Below are 21,984 nucleotides of genomic sequence, written 5' to 3'. Positions count from 1 at the left end.
GATCTGAAGTGCTGGCACACCCAGCCTGGTTTTTATTACAGTTTTTGCAGATACAGGACAGATACAACATATCCCCACAATGCATCATGGTTTCCTCCCCTCTGTCCCGGAGACGACCGAACACAATCCAATTATCTCTCAGGACAAAGGGGAGATCACCAATACACATGTGGAGACAACAGGACAGGAATCACCACCCAAACACACAATGGGACAATAGAAACACACCCACACAGCAAACACAGACATTTAACATATCCCCAGATAGCTCAAGTCTGAGTGCATATCATTAGGTGAATGGCACTCAGAATACACGAATACAATAATATTAGCTATCTGGGTGCCCTCACATAACATACAATTTAACCGAACGCATAATAACATAAAATACAATTCTACAGACAGATTTAAGCTGTGCGGCCGGTCTGTCTTCTCCTTTACAGTTACTATGGGCCATAATCCTGAGGCAAGAGGCTTTTAAACAGCCCTCTCCAAAACCCAGTGGCGAGGTTGGTTTCGCCACACATCTCCCCCCCCCAGGGAAGACTAACCAGATACCTGACCTCACGCCGGTCGGTACCTGAGTTAGTCTGGCAGGCCACCCACAACAAAATACTGGACCTGCTGAATTTCGTAGCCTGTCTCTGTCCAGTGAATCTACCAAAGTTATGTTGGAAGCTGGTACTCCCGGTCTCTGTGTTGCTCCCTGGTTTGGAGTGGAGGTTGCTTTGTGGGCAGGGATCAGCGGTACTCAGCCCTGGTGCCAGCGCTACCACGGAAGAAGCCTGGTTGGAGCCTGGTTGTTGGAGGGGGAGACCGACTGTCTCCCCTTTGGCTGAACTGCCCTGTTGCTGGGGGACAGGACCGACTGTCCCTACCCCCTGTGCTGTAAGTGCAGAGACCACGGTCCCATCTGCACTGTTGTGGGGCTTACTGTCTCCCCCTGGTGCGTTAAGCTGCCGATGGGAAGAGGGGGTAACGTGCTCCTCTCCCATACATACTTCCAGCCGCTGGGGAGGGCGACCGACCGCCTCCGCTCCCAATACAGTGTCCTGCTGCTGGGGAAAGGAGACTGGGCTCTCTATTCCCTGTAGGACACTCTGCCGCTGGGGGACAGGACCGACTGTCTCTGCCCCCTGTAACTCCGTCTGCCGCTGGGGAATGGAGACTCGGCTCCCAATTTCCAAAAAATCATGCTGCTGCTGGGGGGCAGGAACAACTACCTCTGCCCCCTGTAACTCAGCCTGCCGCTGGGGAGGGAGGCCGCTGCTCTCCTCTCCCTGCACTTTACACTGCCTTCCCGGCATATCACTCTGCTGCTGGGGGACAGGAACAACTACCTCTGCCCCCTGTAACTCAGCCTGCCGCTGGGGAATGGAGACTAGGCTCCCAATTCCCTGCAGGACCGGTGGAGAGACCTCGGTCCCATCTCCACCGGCCACCTGGGGTTCTTCCCAGTAAACATCAACAATATCTGCCCAGCTGAATGGGTCTGGATCTGGGTCTGTCACCTTACCGTCCTGCTGAGCCTTCTCAATGGAGTGGAAGAGATCTCGGTAGTCCTGCTCCAGTTCCCACTCCAGGGTTGCTAGGTGAGCCAGGTCTTTCTCTACTTCATGGGGGTCATCCCACTCATGCCTAGCCTCCCTCTCATAGAAAATGTCCTGAAGTCTGGACTGTGCAGGGCTCCCGAAGTCAGGCTCTGCAAAGGACTCCCATAACAAGCCAGGACCATCAAACTCCTCTCCCTCTGGCTTGTCATGCTCAGCTGTCCAGGGTATAAACTGTGCCACATACCACCAAAGTGCCTGGTAGGCATCCTCCAGCCATAGCTCCTGCCATACCCGGTGCTGTAGTTCCATTACCCATTCCTCCAGGGGCTGCTCTCCCAGGAAGGGCATCCGCAGGGCCACTTGCTTCTGCAACCGCTGCTCTTCACTGGGGAGACTCTCACCTCGCTGGTATTGTACATTATCCAGGGCCTGGTACCAGATGCCTTTCCTTAATGCATCCCGGCCATCCAGGTCCTCCTCCTCGTATACCACTGCTGGTTCCATCCTGGTGCTTTTAGGGTCGCTGTACTGGGACATGCGTTGCCCTTAAATTGTAGAATCCAAAGAAATGGTGTCTCCTGTAGCTGTCCTTCTGGCTGTAGGAACGATCCCGCTGCTTGCCACCAATGTAACGGCACCGTTTCCGCAGACAAGGGGCTAAAATCCGTTTAGGCGATATGCCCCTTTCCGAGAGACAGGCACAGCTACTGCAGAACACCAACCTCCCGAACTGGATACAAAATAGCACTCCAAACTGGAACCTCACAAGTAACTGTCAGTCAGACGAACAGGAAAAGCGTATCCGTCAGCTTACACTCCTGGCAATCAGTCTCCAACAGCATACAGGGAATCCCCCAATAACGAGACAAGGCTCCGTGTTGAGGGTCAAGCAGTGATCTGAAGTGCTGGCACACCCAGCCTGGTTTTTATTACAGTTTTTGCAGATACAGGACAGATACAACATATCCCCACAATGCATCATGGTTTCCTCCCCTCTGTCCCGGAGACGACCGAACACAATCCAATTATCTCTCAGGACAAAGGGGAGATCACCAATACACATGTGGAGACAACAGGACAGGAATCACCACCCAAACACACAATGGGACAATAGAAACACACCCACACAGCAAACACAGACATTTAACATATCCCCAGATAGCTCAAGTCTGAGTGCATATCATTAGGTGAATGGCACTCAGAATACACGAATACAATAATATTAGCTATCTGGGTGCCCTCACATAACATACAATTTAACCGAACGCATAATAACATAAAATACAATTCTACAGACAGATTTAAGCTGTGCGGCCGGTCTGTCTTCTCCTTTACAGTTACTATGGGCCATAATCCTGAGGCAAGAGGCTTTTAAACAGCCCTCTCCAAAACCCAGTGGCGAGGTTGGTTTCGCCACAGTATAGAGGGTAGAAGAGGAATGTGGGGATGCGGGGTGTGGACAACACTCTGTACCCCATGATCCTTTGGGTATATGGGGATGATCACTCACGTGGTACATCCTTATGGGCCATACCCCCTTTTCTCCATAATATACAATATATGTTATGTCCTTTTTTAGGACTACAATCCTCCGATATTCACGATTTGATATCCTGACTTATGTATCTATTTATTTTTTCATATCATAATTTTCTACAACAACCATGTCAATAGTGTTCATGATCCGATCATTCTCTTACTGTTTTGTTCCTAATACAGGTCTCATTGCCGTGCTCTGACTGACCCTGGAGATGACGTGGTGTTGAGGGTAAGCACTTCCTAGTTGTCAGGCAACGACTCACGTGACTATGTCATGTGATCGGGAGGCCGAACAGGGAGACGCCGCCCTCCATTTTCGTCATGCTTTGGGTGAGGTGTCGGGATGCTGGTGTGCGCATCAGGACTGACGTCACTTCCGGTTGCGTCTTCTCTTGGTGTACACCGGTATCCAGGATACCGAGCATGCGCGGTGAGGCCCCAGGGACGCCGAGATACCTGCCATTACGATACTCCACTCTGTAAGTCTTTTTAAAAACCATGCGGCCATTGACCGCTTAATTAGCACTCACAGGTGATCACTATAACTTAGCACAAAGCACGAGGCACTTTATGTACTGGGCAGTGTTTGTTTATTTGTGATTTTGAAAATTGCCTATAAGATATCACTATGTATGTAAAGATTGCAATCTGTATACATGATTATAACTAGGGATGAGCGAACTCGAACTGTATAGTTCGGATTCGTACCGAATTTTGGGGTGTCCGTGACACGGACCCGAACCCGGACATTTTCGTAAAAGTCCGGGTTCGGGTTTGGTGTTCGTCGCTTTCCTGGCGCTTTTGTGACGCTTTCTTGGCGCCTTTTGAAAGGCTGCAAAGCAGCCAATCAACAAGCGTCATACTACTTGCCCCAAGAGGCCGTCACAGCCATGCCTACTATTGGCATGGCTGTGATTGGCCAGAGCACCATGTGACCCAGCCTCTATTTAAGCTGGAGTCACATAGCGCCGCCCGTCACTCTGCTCTGATTAGCGTAGGGAGAGGTTGCGGCTGCGACAGTAGGGCGAGATTAGGCAGATTAACTCCTCCAAAGGACTTGATTAATCGATCGATCTGCAGCTGTGCATCATTGAGCTGCTGAAATTCAATTGCTCACTGTTTTTAGGCTGCCCAGACCGTTTGTCAGTCACTTTTTTCTGGGGTGATCGGCGGCCATTTTGTGTCTTGTGCGGTGCTGCGACCAAGTGCATCCAAGCTGCGACCAAGTGCATTTAACCCTCAATGGTGTGGTTGTTTTTTGGCTAAAGCCTACATCAGGGTAAGGCTGTCACACCAAGTGCATTTAACCAGCAATAGTCTGTTTATTTTTTGGCCATATACTACATCAGGGGCAAGCTGCGCCTGTCACCAAGTGCATTTAACCCTCAATGGTGTGGTTGTTTTTTGGCTAAAGCCTACATCAGGGTGAAGCTGTCACACCAAGTGCATTTAACCAGCAATAGTCTGTTCATTTTTTGGCCATATACTAAATCAGGGGCAAGCTGCGCCCGTCACCAAGTGCATTTAACCCTCAGTAGTGTGGTTGGTCAAGCTGTCACACCAAGTGCATTTAACCAGCAATAGTCTGTTCATTTTTTGGCCATATACTACATCACGGGCAAGCTGCGCCCATCACCAAGTGCATTTAACCCTCAGTAGTGTGGTTGGTCAAGCTGTCACACCAAGTGCATTTAACCAGCAATAGTCTGTTCATTTTTTGGCCATATACTACATCAGGGGCAAGCTGCGCCCGTCACCAAGTGCATTTAACCCTCAGTAGTGTGGTTGGTCAAGCTGTCACACCAAGTGCATTTAACCAGCAATAGTCTGTTCATTTTTTGGCCATATACTACATCAGGGGCAAGCTGCGCCTGTCACCAAGTGCATTTAACCCTCAATGGTGTGGTGGTTTTTTGGCTAAAGCCTACATCAGGGTGAAGCTGTCACACCAAGTGCATTTAACCAGCAATAGTCTGTTCATTTTTTGGCCATATACTACATCAGGGGCAAGCTGCGCCCGTCACCAAGTGCATTTAACCCTCAGTAGTGTGGTTGGTCAAGCTGTCACACCAAGTGTATTTAACCAGCAATAGTGTGGTTATTTTTTGGCCATATCCCAGTCTAATTCTGTCACTAAATCCATACCGGTCACCCAGCGCCTAAATACTAGGCCTCAAATTTATATCCCGCTAAATCTGTTGTTACCGCTGTACTGTTGTGGCTGGGCAAGTTATTTAGTGTCCGTCAAAGCACATTTTTTGTTCTGGGTTGAAATACAATACCCAATTTAGCAATTTCATAATTTAGTGGTTTCTGCTATATCAGAGCTATTTGAAATCTATCCGTAAAAGGGTATATAATATTCAAGGTGCACATAGGGTCATTCAGAATAACTTCACACACACGCTACTGTGCATTTCCAAGTCTAATTCTGTTAGTAAATCCATACCGGTCACCCAGCGCCCAAATACTAGGCCTCAAATTTATATCCCGCTAAATCTGTCGTTACCGCTGTACTGTTGTGGCTGGGCAAGTTATTTAGTGTCCGTTAAAGCACATTTTTTGTTCAGGGTTGAAATACAATTCCCAATTTAGCAATTTCATAATGTAGTGGTTTCTGCTATATCAGAGCTATTTGAAATCTATCCCTAAAAGGGTATATAATATTGAAGGTGCACATAGGGTCATTCAGAATAACTTCACACACACGCTACTGTGCATTTCCAAGTCTAATTCTGTCACTAAATCCATACCGGTCACCCAGCGCCTAAATACTAGGCCTCAAATTTATATCCCGCTAAATCTGTCGTTACCGCTGTACTGTTGTGGATGGGCAAGTTATTTAGTGTCCGTCAAAGCACATTTTTTGTTCTGGGTTGAAATACAATTCCCAATTTAGCAATTTCATAATTTAGTGGTTTCTGCTATATCAGAGCTATTTGAAATCTATCCCTAAAAGGGTATATAATATTCAAGGTGCACATAGGGTCATTCAGAATAACTTCACACACACGCTACTGTGCATTTCCAAGTCTAATTCTGTCACTAAATCCATACCGGTCACCCAGCGCCTAAATACTAGGCCTCAAATTTATATCCCGCTAAATCTCTCGTTACCGCTGTACTGTTGTGGCTGGGCAAGTTATTTAGTGTCCGTCAAAGCACATTTTTTGTTCTGGGTTGAAATACAATTCCCAATTTAGCAATTTCATAATTTAGTGGTTTCTGCTATATCAGAGCTATTTGAAATCTATCCCTAAAAGGGTATATAATATTCTTCAAGGTGCACATAGGGTCATTCAGAATAACTTCACACACACGCTACTGTGCATTTCCAAGTCTAATTCTGTTAGTAAATCCATACCGGTCACCCAGCGCCAAAATACTAGGCCTCAAATTTATATCCCGCTAAATCTCTCGTTACCGCTGTACTGTTGTGGCTGGGCAAGTTATTTAGTGTCCGTTAAAGCACATTTTTTGTTCAGGGTTGAAATACAATTCCCAATTTAGCAATTTCATAATTTAGTGGTTTCTGCTATATCAGAGCTATTTGAAATCTATCCCTAAAAGGGTATATAATATTCAAGGTGCACATAGGGTCATTCAGAATAACTTCACACACACGCTACTGTGCATTTCCAAGTCTAATTCTGTTAGTAAATCCATACCAGTCACCCAGCGCCTAAATACTAGGCCTCAAATTTATATCCCGCTAAATCTGTCGTTACCGCTGTACTGTTGTGGCTGGGCAAGTTATTTAGTGTCCGTTAAAGCACATTTTTTGTTCAGGGTTGAAATACAATTCCCAATTTAGCAATTTCATAATTTAGTGGTTTCTGCTATATCAGAGCTATTTGAAATCTATCCCTAAAAGGGTATATAATATTCAAGGTGCACATAGGGTCATTCAGAATAACTTCACACACACGCTACTGTGCATTTCAAAGTCTAATTCTGTTAGTAAATCCATACCGGTCACCCAGCGTCTAAATACTAGGCCTCAAATTTATATCCCGCTAAATCTGTCGTTACCGCTGTACTGTTGTGGCTGGGCAAGTTATTTAGTGTCCGTTAAAGCACATTTTTTGTTCAGGGTTGAAATACAATTCCCAATTTAGCAATTTCATAATTTAGTGGTTTCTGCTATATCAGAGCTATTTGAAATCTATCCCTAAAAGGGTATATAATATTCAAGGTGCACATAGGGTCATTCAGAATAACTTCACACACACGCTACTGTGCATTTCCAAGTCTAATTCTGTCACTAAATCCATACCGGTCACCCAGCGCCTAAATACTAGGCCTCAAATTTATATCCCGCTGAATTTGAATACAATACATTGGGCCAAATAATATTTTTGTTGTTGTGGTGAACCATAACAATGAGGAAAACATCTAGTAAGGGACGCGGACGTGGACATGGTCGTGGTGGTGTTAGTGGACCCTCTGGTGCTGGGAGAGGACGTGGCCGTTCTGCCACATCCACACGTCCTAGTGTACCAACTACCTCAAGTCCCAGTAGCCGCCAGAATTTACAGCGATATATGGTGGGGCCCAATGCCGTTCTAAGGATGGTAAGGCCTGAGCAGGTACAGGCATTAGTCAATTGGGTGGCCGACAGTGGATCCAGCACGTTCACATTATCTCCCACCCAGTCTTCTGCAGAAAGCACACAGATGGCGCCTGAAAACCAACCCCATCAGTCTGTCACATCACCCCCATGCATATCAGGGAAACTGTCTGAGCCTCAAGTTATGCAGCAGTCTCTTATGCTTTTTGAAGACTCTGCTGGCAGGGTTTCCCAAGGGCATCCACCTAGCCCTTCCCCAGCGGTGGAAGACATAGACTGCACTGACGCACAACCACTTATATTTCCTGATGATGAGGACATGGGAATACCACCTCAGCATGTCTCTGATGATGACGAAACACAGGTGCCAACTGCTGCGTCTTTCTGCAGTGTGCAGACTGAACAGGAGGTCAGGGATCAAGACTGGGTGGAAGACGATGCAGGGGACGATGAGGTCCTAGACCCCACATGGAATGAAGGTCGTGCCACTGACTTTCACAGTTCGGAGGAAGAGGCAGTGGTGAGACCGAGCCAACAGCGTAGCAAAAGAGGGAGCAGTGGGCAAAAGCAGAACACCCGCCGCCAAGAGACTCCGCCTGCTACTGACCGCCGCCATCTGGGACCGAGCACCCCAAAGGCAGCTTCAAGGAGTTCCCTGGCATGGCACTTCTTCAAACAATGTGCTGACGACAAGACCCGAGTGGTTTGCACGCTGTGCCATCAGAGCCTGAAGCGAGGCATTAACGTTCTGAACCTGAGCACAACCTGCATGACCAGGCACCTGCATGCAAAGCATGAACTGCAGTGGAGTAAACACCTTAAAACCAAGGAAGTCACTCAGGCTCCCCCTGCTACCTCTTCTGCTGCTGCCGCCTCGGCCTCTTCTGCTGCTGCCGCCTCGGCCTCTTCCTCCGCCTCTGGAGGAACGTTGGCACCTGCTGCCCAGCAAACAGGGGATGTACCACCAACACCACCACCACCTCCGTCACCAAGCGTCTCAACCATGTCACACGGCAGCGTTCAGCTCTCCATCTCACAAACATTTGAGAGAAAGCGTAAATTCCCACCTAGCCACCCTCGATCCCTGGCCCTGAATGCCAGCATTTCTAAACTACTGGCCTATGAAATGCTGTCATTTAGGCTGGTGGACACAGACAGCTTCAAACAGCTCATGTCGCTTGCTGTCCCACAGTATGTTGTTCCCAGCCGCCACTACTTCTCCAAGAGAGCCGTGCCTTCCCTGCACAACCAAGTATCCAATAAAATCAAGTGTGCACTGAGCAACGCCATCTGTAGCAAGGTCCACCTAACCACAGATACGTGGACCAGTAAGCACGGCCAGGGACGCTATATCTCCCTAACTGCACACTGGGTAAATGTAGTGGCAGCTGGGCCCCAGGCGGAGAGCTGTTTAGCGCACGTCCTTCCGCCGCCAAGGATCGCAGGGCAACATTCTTTGCCTCCTGTTGCCACCACCTCCTTCTCGGCTTCCTCCTCCTCTTCTTCCACCTGCTCATCCAGTCAGCCACACACCTTCACCACCAACTTCAGCACAGCCCGGGGTAAACGTCAGCAGGCCATTCTGAAACTCATATGTTTGGGGGACAGGCCCCACACCGCACAGGAGTTGTGGCGGGGTATAGAACAACAGACCGATGAGTGGTTGCTGCCGGTGAGCCTCAAGCCCGGCCTGGTGGTGTGTGATAATGGGCGAAATCTCGTTGCAGCTCTGGGACTAGCCAATTTGACGCACATCCCTTGCTTGGCGCATGTGCTGAATTTGGGGGTGCAGAAGTTCATTCACAACTACCCCGACATGTCAGAGCTGCTGCATAAAGTGCGGGCCGTCTGTTCGCGCTTCCGGCGTTCACATCCTGCTGCTGCTCGCCTGTCTGCGCTACAGCGTAACTTCGGCCTTCCCGCTCACCGCCTCATATGCGACGTGCCCACCAGGTGGAACTCCACCTTGCACATGCTGGACAGACTGTGCGAGCAGCAGCAGGCCATAGTGGAGTTTCAGCTGCAGCACGCACGGGTCAGTCGCACTACAGAACAGCACCACTTCACCACCAATGACTGGGCCTCCATGCGAGACCTGTGTGCCCTGTTGCGCTGTTTCGAGTACTCCACCAACATGGCCAGTGGCGATGACGCCGTTATCAGCGTTACAATACCACTTCTATGTCTCCTTGAGAAAACACTTAGGGCGATGATGGAAGAGGAGGTGGCCCAGGAGGAGGAGGAGGAGGGGGAGGAAGAGGGGTCATTTTTAGCACTTTCAGGCCAGTCTCTTCGAAGTGACTCAGAGGGAGGTTTTTGGCAACAGCAGAGGCCAGGTACAAATGTGGCCAGCCAGGGCCCACTACTGGAGGACGAGGAGGACGAGGATGAGGAGGAGGTGGAGGAGGATGAGGATGAAGCATGGTCACAGCGGGGTGGCACCCAACGCAGCTCGGGTCCATCACTGGTGCGTGGCTGGGGGGAAAGGCAGGACGATGACGATACGCCTCCCACAGAGGACAGCTTGTCCTTACCCCTGGGCAGCCTGGCACACATGAGCGACTACATGCTGCAGTGCCTGCGCAACGACAGCAGAGTTGCCCACATTTTAACCTGTGCGGACTACTGGGTTGCCACCCTGCTGGATCCACGCTACAAAGACAATGTGCCCACCTTACTTCCTGCACTGGAGCGTGATAGGAAGATGCGCGAGTACAAGCGCACGTTGGTAGACGCGCTACTGAGAGAATTCCCAAATGTCACAGGGGAACAAGTGGAAGCCCAAGGCCAAGGCAGAGGAGGAGCAAGAGGTCGCCAAGGCAGCTGTGTCACGGCCAGCTCCTCTGAGGGCAGGGTTAGCATGGCAGAGATGTGGAAAACTTTTGTCAACACGCCACAGCTAACTGCACCACCACCTGATACGCAACGTGTTAGCAGGAGGCAACATTTCACTAACATGGTGGAACAGTACATGTGCACACCCCTCCACGTACTGACTGATGGTTCGGCCCCATTCAACTTCTGGGTCTCTAAATTGTCCACATGGCCAGAGCTAGCCTTTTATGCCTTGGAGGTGCTGGCCTGCCCGGCGGCCAGCGTTTTGTCTGAACGTGTATTCAGCATGGCAGGGGGCGTCATTACAGACAAACGCAGCCGCCTGTCTACAGCCAATGTGGACAAGCTGACGTTCATAAAAATGAACCAGGCATGGATCCCACAGGACCTGTCCGTCCCTTGTCCAGATTAGACATTAACTACCTCCCCTTAACCATATATTATTGGACTCCAGGGCACTTCCTCATTCAATCCTATTTTTATTTTCATTTTACCATTATATTGCGAGGCTACCCAAAGTTGAATGAACCTCTCCTCTGTCTGGGTGCCAGGGCCTAAATATATGCCAATGGACTGTTCCAATGTTGGGTGACGTGAAGCCTGATTCTCTGCTATGACATGCAGACTAATTCTCTGCTGACATGAAGCCAGATCCTCTGTTACGGGACCTCTCTCCTCTGCCTGGGTGCTGGGCCTAAATTTATGAAAATGGACTGTTGCAGTGGTGGGTGACGTGAAGCCTGATTCTCTGCTATGATATGAAGACTGATTCTCTGCTGACATGAAGCCAGATCCTCTGTTACGGGACCTCTCTCCTCTGCCTGAGTTCTGGGCCTAAATATCTGACAATGGACTGTTGCATTGGTGGCTGACGTGAAGCCTGATTCTCTGCTATGACATGCAGACTAATTCTCTGCTGACATGAAGCCAGATTGTCTGTTACGGGACCTCTCTCCTCTGCCTGGGTGCTGGGCCTAAATTTATGAAAATGGACTCTTACAGTGGTGGGTGACGTGAAGCCTGATTCTCTGCTATGACATGAAGACTGATTCTCTGCTGACATGAAGCCAGATTGTCTGTTACGGGACCTCTCTCCTCTGCCTGGGTGCCGGGGCCTAAATATCTGAGAATGGACTGTTCCAGTGGTGGGTGACGGGAAGCCAGATTCTCTGCTATGGGACCTCTCTCCAATTGATTTTGGTTAATTTTTATTTATTAAATTTTTATTTTAATTCATTTCCCTATCCACATTTGTTTGCAGGGGATTTACCTACATGTTGCTGCCTTTTGCAGCCCTCTAGCCCTTTCCTGGGCTGTTTTACAGCCGTTTTAGTGCCGAAAAGTTCGGGTCCCCATTGACTTCAATGGGGTTCGGGTTCCGGACGAAGTTCGGATCGGGTTCGGATCCCGAACCCGAACATTTTCGGGAAGTTCGGCCGAACTTCTCGAACCCGAACATCCAGGTGTTCGCTCAACTCTAATTATAACTGAATTTCACATATGATCATGAAAAAACTTTTTATTGTAATTCACGTTTTTATACATTGTTGATTATGTTATTGTCAATTACTTTGTTAATTGACCCACTAAGCATTGTGGGTATAAATGTAGATGCTGTGACACCAAATGTTATGCTTGAGAAAGACTGCAATGAGCAGTTGAAACGTTGCACAGGGGAAATAAAGCGGGTCGTTTAATCTTATCCTGGAGTGCTGCCTCTTCTTTGAAATACCTACAACCATATTGACCGAACAGCTTAAGGTCAGAGGATTTTGCACCCGGCTTCATTTGCAAGTAGTGCTGCTGCCCTTTCTTTGCATTTTATATATATATATATATATATATATACACACAGTACAGACCAAAAGTTGGGACACACCTTCTCATTCAAAGATTTTTCTTTATTTTTATGACTATGAAAATTGTAGATTCACACTGAAGGCATCAAAACTATGAATTAACACATGTGGAATTATATACACAAAAAAAAGCGTGAAACAACTGAAAATATGTCATATTCTAGGTTCTTCAAAGTAGCCACCTTTTGCTTTGATTACTGCTTTGCACACTCTTGGCATTCTCTTGATGAGCTTCAAGAGGTAGTCACCTGAAATGGTTTTCACTTCACAGGTGTGCCCTGTCAGGTTTTTTTTTAACCTTTTTAAATACTTTATTCTTTTCTTTTCATTTAAAAACATGTAATCTTTCATCACATCAATGACATAATATAAACTGTTCCACTTTTCCATATTACTACAAAAATAGATATTATTGATTTTCCCCCTGACACCCACCCCCCACCCCTAGGGAAAAAAGGGAAAGGAGAGGAACGGGACAGAAAAAAAAAAAAAAATAATCAACCTAATATGGCCATTTATTCCAAATCTCCTCTAGTCCCACTGGATTTTTGGTGTAGCACCCAGAAAACCGTTGGCTTTTAATAAGGTTAACTATTGCTTCCCGCCACTGTCTATTGCTTCTTCTTTTATCCAGTTTCTAAGTATAAGGATTCTAGCTTGAAATAATATTTTACCCAAAACCAGCCGTACTCCCTTCTTTAATTTCAAATGTTCAGTTGCTCCTAGTATACAGACTACTGGATCTTCAGACACCTGAACTTCCAAAAATACCAATACAATCTCTGCTATCTCCTTCCAATATCTGAAAAGTCTGGGACACCTCCAAAAACAGTGAATTAAATCTGCCTCCTTTTCCCTACATTTTGGGCAATTATCCGACGTTCTAACCCCCATTTTCTTTAAGATCTTAGGAGATCGGTGTAACCTATGTACTATAAAGAACTGTGATATTTTATGTGATCCCCTGTCCGACACCATTGGATAACTTCTAAGGGCATCTTTCCATTTCTTATCAGAAAAGAATGGCTGAAGTTCTTTTTCCCATTTTTTTTTAGCTAGTATTGTAATCCGTTCTTTCTTTCCTTCCATCAGTATCCCATATCTTTTTTTTGTTGTACCTCTTTTCTCCCCTCCATCGGTGAATTTATATATTAGGTCTGATTGTTCCTTTCTATATTTGTCTAGTTTTACCCCTAACCTCAAAGCATTCCTAATTTGGCAATATTTATAGCTATCCTTTTGGGGGATCCCAAACTCCCTAGTAAGTGTATTAAAATCCTTCAATTAATCATCTTCAAATAATTGGGCTAAATATTTTATCCCCTTTTTTTCCCAGTCAATATAGTTCCTGATTGTTTGGAGTTCCTTCAAGTTTAAGTTTTTCCAAATAGGTATATATTGTAAAAAACCTTTTATCCCCAAATTTTTTTAATCTGCCCCCAAATGTGATCCATTGCATTCATAATTCTATTTGCGGTATTATTTTTATGAAGTGAACCCGATTCCATTATCTCTAAGTGATAAAGTTCCCCTCTCCAACCCATTTCTTTTAATTCCTGTCTTCCCACTAAACTGTTCAAGCTATCTCTTATCTGACTATATTGTGTTATCAAGTAATACATAAACCAGTTTGGAACCGTTAAACCGCCCTCTCCTACTGGGAGCTGCAACACTTCTTTTTATATCCTAGGGATAGAGCCTTTCCATATGAATTCCCCCATTATACGATCTAATAATCCAAATGTCTTCTGCGGAAGTCTTATTGGGGCGTTTTGTAACACATAGAGTACCTTTGGTAGAAAAATAATTTTTATTAGATTTACCCGACCTTGAATAGAAAGTGGTAATCTTTTCCATATATGTACTTTAGTTCTAAGTTCTTTTATTACAGGAAGTACATTTAATTTTTTGTAGTCTTCTATATTACCGGAAATTTCTATGCCGAGATATTTAAAACTCTCGTGTTTCTCAAGAACGTAGACCCTTGAATCCCTCCCTAGCTGCCCATCACCCAATACCATCATATGGGACTTCGCCCAGTTAATATTTAATCCAGAAAAAAAAACGAACTTATCTATTTTCTCTAATACTCTACTAAACTGCTCCCCTGTATTGTGCATAAATAACAAGATATCATCGGCATACATTATCAATTTTTCATCTCCTTCCGCAAATTGAAAACCTTTTATCTCCCTATCGTTTCATATTATATTTGCGAGAGGCTCAATTGCTATAGCAAATAATAGGGGAGAGAGAGGGCATGCCTGCCTGGTGCCCCGCTGAAGGGCAAGAGGCAGGGACAAGCTCCCATCTACCATCACTCTAGCCCTTGGGTTGAAATATATAAGCTGAATCCATTTTATGAACGTCTCGCCTATACCAACCCTTTTTAAGACTGCCCATAAATACTCCCATTCAATACAATCGAATGCTTTTTGAGCATCTAATGAAAGTATTGCTTTATCACCTAATTCTGTTCTATTAGCCTCAATATTAAGGTACAACCGTCTTATATTTGAGTATATATTTCTACCGGGTATAAAACCGGTTTGATCTTCTTGAACTATACCTTTAATCACTTTGGAGAGCCTCCCTGCCAAAACCTTCGCCAGGATCTTAACATCCGTGTTCAGCAAAGATATTGGTCTATAAGATCCAGGGTCTAGTTGTTCTTTACCTTTTTTTGGAATTAATGTAATAATTGCCTCTTTCATAGAGTCTGGTAAATCCCCTATCCTTTGCGCCTCCTTCAATGTTGTTACTAATTCGGGTATCAAGACCCAGGAAAAGGTCCTATATATCTCAAAGTGCAGGCCGTCACACCCTGGTGTTTTTGCGGGTTTTACTTTACCCAAAACTTCATTAATTTCATCAACTGATATTTCTCTATCCAAATATTCTTTTTGGGCCTGAGATATCTTTCTCCAAGCGACTTGATCTAGATATACATCCAACTCCAATCCTGAATATCGTACCCTAGTTTTATAAAGTTCCTGGAAGTAATCCCTGAAAACCTTCCTAACTCCTTTCGGTGAACTAATTATTTTATCCTTATTATCTCTAATTACCCCCAACCACGATTTACCTCTTTGATTTTTTACAATACCTGCCAAAAATTTTCCAACTTTTTCTCCCTCTGAAGCCAGTCGGAATCCTTGGAAGAGCAGTTCTTTCCTACTTTTCTCAAGCTTATATATTTTTAGATTTTCCTGTTCTTCCTCCCATTCCCTCCTGTTTTGTTCAGTAGGATTAATCATACATTCCCTGCTTACTTCTTGTAATTTCCTTTCCAATAAATTACCTTTTTCCTTATTACTTTTTTTTCTAATAGTTTACTTTTTTGAACAAAAGTCCTCTCAAAACTGCCTTGGCTGTATCCCAGACTATCAGTCTATTGGCAGAGTTGTTGTTCTCCTGGAAAAAAAAAAAATCTCCTCGATTACGCTGAGATGAATGACAACCAATGGGCATTAAACTTAAACAGTGGTAGATTGTTCTTCCTATTCAGCTCAAGTTCCATTACCACTGCACTATGGTCTGATAGGACCATAGGTGCATACTTTATCCTAATCCTACTTTGAACCATTAAATTTCTATTCCCCAGCACCATATCGATTCTTGACCAGGTTTGATGGGTTTTAGAGTAGCAGGAATACATAGTTTCCTCCGGATTCTGATAGCGCCACACATCTATCCAGCTAAATTCCACGGCCAATTTAAACAAATCCACATTCTGTGCTCTTCCCCCTCTGCTAGAGAACCTGTCCCTGAGTGGGTCCATTACAGCGTTAAAATCTCCTATCGCTACCATTATGCATTCTTGTCTGTTCACCATAAATCTATGTAGTTCATACAAAACATCTGACTTATATGGTGGTGGGATATATATATTTGCGATTACTGTTTTAACACCTTCTATATTACACTGCAAAAAGAGGTACCTGCCACAGTCGTCTACCTCATATGCGACACACTCAAATCTAATCCCCTGATGTACCAAAATTGAAACCCCTCTTAAATAGGTTGTGTGTACCGAATAGTACCCTGCCACTATCCATCTCTTCTCTAACCACCTCAGAGAGTCTTTATCTAGGTGTGTTTCTTGGAGGCACACAACGGCTGGCAAGAACCTCCTCATCCACTCAAGGACAGCATATCTCTTAACTCTGTCTCTTTATCCTCTCACATTCAATGAAAGGATCCTAACCATCTAGCAGAGAGGGAAGGGCAAAAAAAAATTTGTCCCCGTTCCTCTCCCTCCCTCCCCCCTAACCCACCTCCCCCCTCCCTTAAATAGCCCCCCCAACCGCTCTGCAGCAGTTGAGGTGACTCCATTACTTAGCATAATACTCCTTATCCCCCCCTCCCAACCTACCCTCAAAGACCCAGCCCATCCGCCCATTCACTAGCCTCCATTGGCTACTGAAAAAATTCCAACTTTCCTTTATACTCGACCCTTAATTTTGCCAGAAAAAATAAACTATACTTCAGGCCTGCCTCCCTTAGTCTCTTTTTAACATTTATATATTCTTTTCTACGGGCATTCGTATCGGCTGAGTAGTCCAGAAAGAGTCTTATCTTTTCACCATGTATCTGGTATTTTTCGGAGTTTCGAGCGTCCGCCAAAATTTTGTCCCGGTCCTTTGCCAATAAACATTTGAACAACATATGTCTAGGGTGTCCCCCTGGTGGCCCTTTTTTGGAAGGAACTCGATGTGCTCTTTCAATAGCAAAAAAAAGGGAGAGAATACCCTCTCTAGAGTTATCCTTTATCCATCTCTCCATAAATTCAATACAATTATCACCTTCTACCTGTTCTGGGATCCCAACACATCTTATATTCATTCTCCTTGCTCTATCTTCTTGATTTATAAGTAGGGATGAGCGAACTCGAACTGTATAGTTCGGGTTCGTACCGAATTTTGGGGTGTCCGTGACACGGACCCGAACCCGGACATTTTCGTAAAAGTCCGGGTTCGGTGTTCGTCGCTTTCTTGGCGCTTTTGTGACGCTTTCTTGGCGCTTTTTGAAAGGCTGCAAAGCAGCCAATCAACAAGCGTCATACTACTTGCCCCAAGAGGCCATCACAGCCATGCCTACTATTGGCATGGCTGTGATTGGCCAGAGCACCATGTGACCCAGCCTCTATTTAAGCTGGAGTCACATAGCGCCGCCCGTCACTCTGCTCTGATTAGCGTAGGGAGAGGTTGCGGCTGCGACAGTAGGGCGAGATTAGGCAGATTAACTCCTCCAAAGGACTTGATTAACTGATCGATCTGCAGCTGTGGATCATTGAGCTGCTGATCCTCAATTGCTCACTGTTTTTAGGCTGCCCAGACCGTTTGTCAGTCACATTTTTCTGGGGTGATCGGCGGCCATTTTGTGTCTTGTGGTGCGCCAGCACAAGCTGCGACCAAGTGCATTTAACCCTCAATGGTGTGGTTGTTTTTTGGCTAAAGCCTACATCAGGGTGAAGCTGTCACACCAAGTGCATTTAACCAGCAATAGTCTGTTCATTTTTTGGCCATATACAAAATCAGGGGCAAGCTGCGCCTGTCACCAAGTGCATTTAACCCTCAATGGTGTGGTTGTTTTTTGGCTAAAGCCTACATCAGGGTGAAGCTGTCACACCAAGTGCATTTAACCAGCAATAGTCTGTTCATTTTTTGGCCATATACAAAATCAGGGGCAAGCTGCGCCTGTCACCAAGTGCATTTAACCCTCAATGGTGTGGTTGTTTTTTGGCTAAAGCCTACATCAGGGTGAAGCTGTCACACCAAGTGCATTTAACCAGCAATAGTCTGTTCATTTTTTGGCCATATACAAAATCAGGGGCAAGCTGCGCCTGTCACCAAGTGCATTTAACCCTCAATGGTGTGGTTGTTTTTTGGCTAAAGCCTACATCAGGGTGAAGCTGTCACACCAAGTGCATTTAACCAGCAATAGTCTGTTCATTTTTTGGCCATATACAAAATCAGGGGCAAGCTGCGCCTGTCACCAAGTGCATTTAACCCTCAATGGTGTGGTTGTTTTCTGGCTAAAGCCTACATCAGGGTGAAGCTGTCACACCAAGTGCATTTAACCAGCAATAGTCTGTTTATTTTTTGGCCATATACTACATCAGGGGCAAGCTGCGCCCGTCACCAAGTGCATTTAACCCTCAGTAGTGTGGTTGGTCAAGCTGTGACACCAAGTGCATTTAACCAGCAATAGTCTGTTCATTTTTTGGCCATATACTACATCAGGGGCAAGCTGCGCCCGTCACCAAGTGCATTTAACCAGCAATAGTGTGGTTATTTTTTGGCCATATCCCAGTCTAATTCTGTCACTAAATCCATACCGGTCACCCAGCGCCTAAATACTAGGCCTCAAATTTATATCCCGCTAAATCTCTCGTTACCGCTGTCCTGTTGTAGCTGGGAAAGTTATTTAGTGTCCGTCAAAGCACATTTTTTGTTCTGGGTTGAAGTACAATTCCCAATTTAGCAATTTCATAATTTAGTGGTTTCTGCTATATCAGAGCTATTTGAAATCTATCCCTAAAAGGGTATATAATATTCAAGGTGCACATTGGGTCATTCAGAATAACTTCACACACACCCGCTACTGTGTATTTTCAAGTCTAATTCTGTCACTAAACCCATACCTGTCACCCAGCGCCTAAATACTAGGCCTCAAATTTATATCCTGCTAAATCTCTCGTTACCGCTGTCCTGTTGTAGCTGGGAAAGTTATTTAGTGTCCGTCAAAGCACATTTTTTGTTCTGGGTTGAAGTACAATTCCCAATTTAGCAATTTCATAATTTAGTGGTTTCTGCTATATCAGAGCTATTTGAAATCTATCCCTAAAAGGGTATATAATATTCAAGGTGCACATTGGGTCATTCAGAATAACTTCACACACACCCGCTACTGTGTATTTTCAAGTCTAATTCTGTCACTAAACCCATACCTGTCACCCAGCGCCTAAATACTAGGCCTCAAATTTATATCCTGCTAAATCTCTCGTTACCGCTGTCCTGTTGTAGCTGGGAAAGTTATTTAGTGTCCGTCAAAGCACATTTTTTGTTCTGGGTTGAAATACAATTCCCAATTTAGCAATTTCATAATTTAGTGGTTTCTGCTATATCAGAGCTATTTGAAATCTATCCCTAAAAGGGTAGATCATATTGAAGGTGCACATAGGGTCATTCAGAATAACTTCACACACACCCGCTACTGTGTATTTCCAAGTCTAATTCTGTCACTAAACCCATACCTGTCACCCAGCGCCTAAATACTAGGCCTCAAATTTATATCCCGCTAAATCTCTCGTTACCGCTGTCCTGTTGTAGCTGGGAAAGTTATTTAGTGTCCGTCAAAGCACATTTTTTGTTCTGGGTTGAAGTACAATTCCCAATTTAGCAATTTCATAATTTAGTGGTTTCTGCTATATCAGAGCTATTTGAAATCTATCCCTAAAAGGGTATATAATATTCAAGGTGCACATTGGGTCATTCAGAATAACTTCACACACACCCGCTACTGTGTATTTCCAAGTCTAATTCTGTCACTAAACCCATACCTGTCACCCAGCGCCTAAATACTAGGCCTCAAATTTATATCCTGCTAAATCTCTCGTTACCGCTGTACTGTTGTTGCTTGGAAAGATATTTAGTGTCCGTCAAAGCACATTTTTTGTTCTGGGTTGAAGTACAATTCCCAATTTAGCAATTTCATAATTTAGTGGTTTCTGCTATATCAGAGCTATTTGAAATCTATCCCTAAAAGGGTATATAATATTCAAGGTGCACATTGGGTCATTCAGAATAACTTCACACACACCCGCTACTGTGTATTTTCAAGTCTAATTCTGTCACTAAACCCATACCTGTCACCCAGCGCCTAAATACTAGGCCTCAAATTTATATCCTGCTAAATCTCTCGTTACCGCTGTACTGTTGTTGCTGGGCAAGATATTTAGTGTCCGTCAAAGCACATTTTTTGTTCTGGGTTGAAATACAATTCCCAATTTAGCAATTTCATAATTTAGTGGTTTCTGCTATATCAGAGCTATTTGAAATCTATCCCTAAAAGGGTATATAATATTCAAGGTGCACATTGGGTCATTCAGAATAACTTCACACACACCCGCTACTGTGTATTTCCAAGTCTAATTCTGTCACTAAACCCATACCTGTCACCCAGCGCCTAAATACTAGGCCTCAAATTTATATCCTGCTAAATCTCTCGTTACCGCTGTACTGTTGTTGCTTGGAAAGATATTTAGTGTCCGTCAAAGCACATTTTTTGTTCTGGGTTGAAGTACAATTCCCAATTTAGCAATTTCATAATTTAGTGGTTTCTGCTATATCAGAGCTATTTGAAATCTATCCCTAAAAGGGTATATAATATTCAAGGTGCACATTGGGTCATTCAGAATAACTTCACACACACCCGCTACTGTGTATTTTCAAGTCTAATTCTGTCACTAAACCAATACCTGTCACCCAGCGCCTAAATACTAGGCCTCAAATTTATATCCTGCTAAATCTCTCGTTACCGCTGTACTGTTGTTGCTGGGCAAGATATTTAGTGTCCGTCAAAGCACATTTTTTGTTCTGGGTTGAAATACAATTCCCAATTTAGCAATTTCATAATTTAGTGGTTTCTGCTATATCAGAGCTATTTGAAATCTATCCCTAAAAGGGTATATAATATTCAAGGTGCACATTGGGTCATTCAGAATAACTTCACACACACCCGCTACTGTGTATTTCCAAGTCTAATTCTGTCACTAAACCCATACCTGTCACCCAGCGCCTAAATACTAGGCCTCAAATTTATATCCTGCTAAATCTCTCGTTACCGCTGTACTGTTGTTGCTTGGAAAGATATTTAGTGTCCGTCAAAGCACATTTTTTGTTCTGGGTTGAAGTACAATTCCCAATTTAGCAATTTCATAATTTAGTGGTTTCTGCTATATCAGAGCTATTTGAAATCTATCCCTAAAAGGGTATATAATATTCAAGGTGCACATTGGGTCATTCAGAATAACTTCACACACACCCGCTACTGTGTATTTTCAAGTCTAATTCTGTCACTAAACCCATACCTGTCACCCAGCGCCTAAATACTAGGCCTCAAATTTATATCCTGCTAAATCTCTCGTTACCGCTGTACTGTTGTTGCTGGGCAAGATATTTAGTGTCCGTCAAAGCACATTTTTTGTTCTGGGTTGAAATACAATTCCCAATTTAGCAATTTCATAATTTAGTGGTTTCTGCTATATCAGAGCTATTTGAAATCTATCCCTAAAAGGGTATATAATATTCAAGGTGCACATTGGGTCATTCAGAATAACTTCACACACACCCGCTACTGTGTATTTTCAAGTCTAATTCTGTCACTAAACCCATACCTGTCACCCAGCGCCTAAATACTAGGCCTCAAATTTATATCCTGCTAAATCTCTCGTTACCGCTGTACTGTTGTTGCTGGGCAAGATATTTAGTGTCCGTCAAAGCACATTTTTTGTTCTGGGTTGAAATACAATTCCCAATTTAGCAATTTCATAATTTAGTGGTTTCTGCTATATCAGAGCTATTTGAAATCTATCCCTAAAAGGGTATATAATATTCAAGGTGCA

This window comes from Bufo gargarizans, chromosome 2, assembly GCF_014858855.1.
Source record: "Bufo gargarizans isolate SCDJY-AF-19 chromosome 2, ASM1485885v1, whole genome shotgun sequence".
Taxonomy (NCBI): domain Eukaryota; kingdom Metazoa; phylum Chordata; class Amphibia; order Anura; family Bufonidae; genus Bufo; species Bufo gargarizans.
The sequence above is the reverse complement of the archived record's forward strand: the minus strand, read 5'-3'. Positions refer to the sequence as shown.